Genomic DNA, 6,738 nt, shown 5'->3' on the forward strand with positions numbered 1-6,738 from the left:
GACGGTTGCTTCTTATTGGCCGAGCCATCGATCACACATTGCCGTCCTGACTCGGGCTGCGGTGGCAGTGGGGCGGTATTAGTGCTTGTTTTCCAGTGTAAATCGCTGGTCCAGCGTTCAAATGATTTTAAATATACACTGGCCGTGTTTCCACACTCACTGTCCATTTGATCAGCTCCGCTGGACTGAGTTCTACAGTTACAGTCCGTCTGTTTCTCTGATACTTTGTTACCCCTTTTACCCCCACGGGACCACCTCAGAGCGGGTATTATTTGGGTGGTGGGTCATTCTCAGCACTGCTGTGACACTGCCGTGGTGGTGGCCTGTTAATGTGTGTTTTAAACACCTCACTGTCCCTGCTGGACTGAGAATAGTCCACCGACCAAACACATCCAGCCAACAGCGTCCTGTGACCACTGATGAAGGACTGGAGGATGACCAACACAAACTGTGCCGCAACAAATGAGCTACTGTCTCTGACTTTACATTTAAGAGACGGACAAACAAGGTAGGAGTGTCTATTAGAGTGGACAGTGAGTGGACACTGTTTAAAAACTCCAGCAGCACTGCTGTGTCTGATCCTCTCAGACCAGCGCAACACACACTAACGCCGCACCACCACCACGTCAGTGTTACTGCAGTGCTGAGAATGATCCACCACCCAAAAAGAACCTGATCTGTGGTCGTCCTGTGGGGGTCCTGACCGTTGAGGAGCAGTGTGAAAGAGATGCAGAGAAACAGATGGACTACAGTCTGAACGTGCAAAGCAGCCAATCAGAGCAAGATACGCTAATTATTATATGTGATGTCATCAGCCTCAAGGTAAGAACCCTGATGGCAGGTTTTCACCATAAAGCATACATCTTGTACATCTTCTATCCGTATCCTGTACAATCTGGAAGATTCTATATCAGTATTCTATCTCCTGAGTACCTGCATCTCATTTATTATCTACCTCAGATAAACTGCACAGACAGAATGTGAACAGCAGCACATTTTATAGTTTTATTTCATTACTTATTACTGTACAACTGTACATTGGAATATTGTGATACTAGTGTATATTGTGTATATTCAGAGTTGGTGTATATATACATTTGTTTTTCTTCTTGGATATTTTCTTGTATTTAAATTCTATAGATTTTCACTCACTTTCCACCTGTGTAAATGTCATGTGACAAGAAACATGATTTGATTTGATTTTTGAACCATCATGCTCTACTGCCACCTACTGGTACATAAGCAGCATTAAAAGTATTTTTTGAAAATGGTTTTGTTTGTTTGGGTCCAAAATAATTCACAGAAAAAAAAATCACAGAACAGATATTGCCACTGGACCCGCAAATGGTAAAAGGAATATATATATATATATATATATATATATATATATATATATATATATATATATATATATATATATATATACACACATATATATATATATATAGGCAAAGAATGTTGGAGATGGAGCTGCGGGGTAGAAGGAGAAGAGGTAGACCTCAGAGAAGGTTTATGGATGTAGTGAAGGTGGACATGGAGATGGTTGGTGTGAAAGTAGAGGAGGCAGTGGAATGGGCAAGATGGAGGCAGATGATCCGCTGTGGCGACCCCTAAAGGGAACAGCCGAAAGAAGAAGAAGAAGATTTTCACTGTTATCCAGATGACACCCAGATTTACCTCAACACCAAATCACTTCTAAATCCACCCCTCTCTCACTTAGAAACCTGCTTATCTGAAATCAAAAGTTGGATGAAACATAACTTTCTCATATTAAATAGTGGCGAAAAAGAACTTATTCTCATTGGATCCAAATCAGCCCTCTAGAAAATTCCTCCTCTCACACTTTGCATTGATGATCTCTCCTTCCCCACTGATCCGAAATCTGGGTGTCATCCTCGATTCAACTCTCGTTCACTGCTCATATTAACTCCATTGTCAAAATTTCATTTTTCCATCTGCGCAATATTGCCAAAATCAGATCATCCCTCTCTCAGTCAGCTGCAGAAATCCTTATCCATGCTTTCATCTCCAGCCGTCTCGACTATTGTAATTCTCTTCTAGTGGGAATCAGCTCTTCCTCCATTCACAAACTTCAAATGGTTCAGAACTGTGCCACCCGTCTCCTCACCCACACTCACGCACATCATCACTTTACCCCTGTTCTCCAACGTCTCCACTGGCTTCCTGTGAAATATCGCACACAGTTCAAAATTCTTCTGCTCACCTACAAAGCTCTTACCAATCTCACCCCTTCTTACCTCTCTGATCTTCTTCTTCCCTATAAACCCTCTCACTCTTTCAGGTCCTCTTCAGCTGGACTACTTGCCATCCCTCCATCTAAGCTTTGGTGACCGAGCTTTCTCAAGATCTGAACCCTCGACTTGGGAACTCTCTTCCACTACTGGTCAAACAATCCAATTCACTCTCCATATTCAAGTCTAACCTGAAATCTTATCTTTTCGCACTTGCCTATAACCTCCCTCATACCCTCAGTGTCTGACCCTGCCATTGTACAGCATTTCTTATGCACACTGCACTGCCTCACCATACAAACCTGCCCTCAGTCTGTTGTGCTCCTTCATTAGACCTGCCCATATACCGCCTTGTCTTTCTGTATGTATCACTGTGCTCTTGTTGTCTGTGTTAAGTGTGTTATCTATATACTCTGAATTGTAAGCGTCTTTGGGTGCTTGATAAAGCGCTATATAAAAATAAAGAATTATTATGATTATTATTGTTATTATCATTATATTACTTATATAGAGTTTTTTTGTCAAGAAAACAATAAACAATTTAACTGAATTTAATGAAAACCAATGCAAAGTATTGCTGTTTCTCTGTGTTTAAGGGTGACTGGTCAAGTTGTAATAATAAGAAAAAAGATGTAATAGAACAGTGACTAAACTTAACGGAAGCAACCATTTATTGCAAAAACATACATTTAGAAAATGTAAAAACTACGTAAGGTAGTACGAAACCATCAGGGCTTACCATAAATGATTTCTGGGGACTGAAAAAACATTGTAATGTTTAGCTCATTATTATTTAGTATAATAATATAATATTTATTATTTAGCATAATAATGTTTAGCTCATTATTATTTAATATAATAATAGTATAATATTATTATAGTATAATAATATGTAAACATTTTAAGGTAAAAATATTTTCACTGCCATTCTCTGGCAACCCGTCCAGGGTGTTTCCTGTCTTCCACCCAATGAACCTTGGAATAGGTTCCAGCTCCTCCCACTACCCTGGAAGATAAGGAAGAGGCTTAGAGGATGAATGAATGAAAAAATGATCTTAGTGCAAATATATTATAATCACATATTAGTGGTCATTATAGAAGTGTTTATGTTTTTTATATTTTAAAAATATTTTTAGATTTTACATTTTGGTCCACACTGTAGGCCTAGCTCTAAAAGTCATGGTCAGCACTGATGGTCACTGAAGTAATGGTGAAAGCCTAAGCGCACCACCCAGACACAATTCCTTCAGAATTCATCATCCCAAGAAAAAAAAATGACACTTGTGTGGAAAAACGATAAAAGGACAAATAAAAACACAGAGAACAGAGAACAGAGTGTGGATGTGGAGTGCAGGTGCACCACTGCGGATATCCACAAAGGCCTGATGTGGCTGCAGGTTTTCATTCCAAAGAAGCTGCAACACATATGATGCTCCTCTTAACATCAGTCGGTCTCAGTCAGTAAACATGTGATCATGTGAGATCTTGCTGTGCTGGAATGAAATGTAGGCACTTCACAATGAAACTTTAGTCTTTTGTTAATGCAGGAAGCCACTCGTTACAGTTTTCAGTATCTGATATCTTCATGCAGTTTACCAGAAAGTTTTGAAACACTTCACAGGAGTCAGGAACATGGTTTTACTAAAACTGGATAACATAACTAAATAAAAAAGACAAAAAATATATAAAACCATTAAAAAAGACCACTGACAGAAACAAAGAACACAACAACAGGGAGTGGCCGGACAGCAGAGGGCAGTGACAGTATCTCTCTTTTTTCGCTCATTAAAAGATGCAAAAATGACCTTAAACTGTCTACAAACCTGTTGAAGCCAGACTGTAAACTGAAAGGACTGTAGTGACAGCCTTACATCAGCGATCCCTGTGCGCTCCTTACGCTCTTACACTGTGCTCTTCTGGTAGCCTGTACATGTGGCAAATCTCCATACATCCAGTGTGTCTGGACCCACACCAACCGGCTGGCATCGACTCCCAAACACTAACATGTGACCGGCGTGCTTACACTTACACATGATCACATCAACACTTCACCAAAAGACACTTTCCAGCTAAAAGATCATATTTAACACGAAATGATTGTAATATAAACACAAACATTGGTCCCACACTTTACCTACTCACTCAAACATCAGCATTTTCCTAACAACGTTTTCCAGAACACATTCATGAGAGTAACACTCAATGCTCACAGCAGGCCCAGGACAACTGAATAAGGTCGAATCTGATCACAAATTCTGCTGCACGGTGAAACTGGACTCTCTACAAAGCAGTGCGGTAGATTTTCATTACAGACCACCATTACATTATATATATATATATATATATATATATAGCGAAATATATACATTTCATTACAGGGCCACTTCGGCCCTTGGTGCGTGAGACTGGACACCACTGCTCTGATTAACACAGCAAACCTCACAGATTTACAGTCGAGCAGATCTTAACGCTGTATTTATACGGAGAACGTCGCGCGCACGTCTCGCAGGACGCAGACGTCTGATGACGCAGGCACAGCGTAGCCATAGCTACGCTCTCCGCTGTAAATAGTTCAGACGTCATCGCTCGGAATGCGTGAAGTAATTATTATGAATACTTTATGAACATGAATGTATGTCCAGGTTTAGGCCTCCCATCGGCAGAGACCTCGGGAAACACGCGAACGTGTTTTTTTCGGTGTTTTTAACGTTTTACGTGTTAATGCGCATATTTAGGCCTGTTTTTCTCCAGACGGCCTTCGGTAAGACAGGTTTTATCCCGTTTGTCAGAACAGTGGCTACACGCTTTAAGTTATATGTAAGAATAACGGCTGCGCGAATGTTCACGCCAACTGAAATATTATATTAACATGGTTAACATGACTTTCCGTCAAGATCCGCGTGTTAACGGCGAAGAAATGAAAGGAGACGCTGGCGGTTCAGTCTCAGTGAAAACACATCGCTGCTGGCTGTCCGCGTAGCGAGTAAAGCCGCTACCACAACCCGGGGTCTGCAGACATAGTGCGGCCACAGTAGTCTGTAGGTCTGTTGTAGAGACCACTGTAAACAACTGTTGTAGAGACCACTGTAAACAACTGTTGTAGAGACCACTGTAAACAACTGTTGTAGAGACCACTGTAAACAACTCTGACTTCTTCTTGTATTTCTGATGCATTTGATGAAATGCCTAGGGCTTCATGCGTCACGCGTGGATTTTTGAAAAGCTCCTTTTAAAAAAATGCGTGGTTGATTAATTGATTTAATAACGTTCATTAAATCAGTTCTACGGATCCGTGTTCAATAGAGAATGAAGCCCACGCGCTGTCCACTTTGTTCTTCAGTAAGGCGCTGAGGTCACTCACTGCGCACCGTCCGTCCACGCAGGCGGCATTTCAACCGTCATCGACTCGTCATCAAATGGGACGCGCTAGTTTGCGGGCCGTGACGTCACCGTTTGCTCCAGCACACTGCACGCGACTGGCGTTTCCCTGCCTCAGCGGTTTACCAGCACAGATTTCTGCTCTCCGGGTTTTATAGCCATTTGAACTGCGCTGGACCTGGAGGTTAACAGCGCATATAATGCAGCCACGGTACTCAAAGCAGTCTGGTCAGGTAAGCTTCTCCACAGGGCAGCATTTCACACCAAAACACCCCGAATGACCGATTTCCCCGCTTCACATTCACCTCAAACACTTCGGATATTAAAAACCAAGAACTGACCCAACCAGCAGAAGTAGTTCCAGTTCTGCTACAGACATGTGGAATATTATATTAACATGACTTAATTGTCATTTAGGTCATTTCATGCCTCTCTAAAGTGTCTAATTTGCCATCTTGTTAAAAGCTTTTGTTATCTTATTAAAAGTTTCCCTCTTTTGAGTGAGAATATGGGAAACATCATGTGGAGGTTAACAGACAGTGTTGTATTAACCTCCTAACAGCAAATTCTCTACCAATAGTTCTAAAAAAAAGCAAATCAACACAACATACCGTTCTAGTTTACGATCTGGTCCTACAGGACTGTGGTGACTATCTTCACCTGGAAGAGTAGAAAAAGGGCTGAAATGTCATTGGTTTCTGTTGCAAGTGCTACCAAAGACATAAGGCAACACCCTCCAGCAGGTCCTGCTGGTACCAAAAACTGTAAATCTGTAAACTTTGATACTAAACTGATGGCTGATGGAAAAAGTTCCTGATTTCTGGTGCCAAAGACTCTAGTACTCCATCCAGTGGAAAAACGCTGTTTATTTACATCACAAAGTTAGAAAAGTCTGAATTTGCCCTTTTAATTTATACTCAATATCTAGGAGAAAAATGATTGCTAAATGTCAATAAAACAGTACAACATAATGACCTTTTCATAACTTTATTCATATACTACACTTATTTCACAAAAATGTCTAGGACTGGCATATGAAAATTACATTTTTAAAGGAGATCAGTGACAATAAAATGTATCAAAGGGAACCCAAGGGTTAAAAAGGCTA

This window comes from Pygocentrus nattereri, chromosome 29, assembly GCF_015220715.1.
Source record: "Pygocentrus nattereri isolate fPygNat1 chromosome 29, fPygNat1.pri, whole genome shotgun sequence".
In the NCBI taxonomy this organism is placed as follows: Eukaryota; Metazoa; Chordata; class Actinopteri; order Characiformes; family Serrasalmidae; genus Pygocentrus; species Pygocentrus nattereri.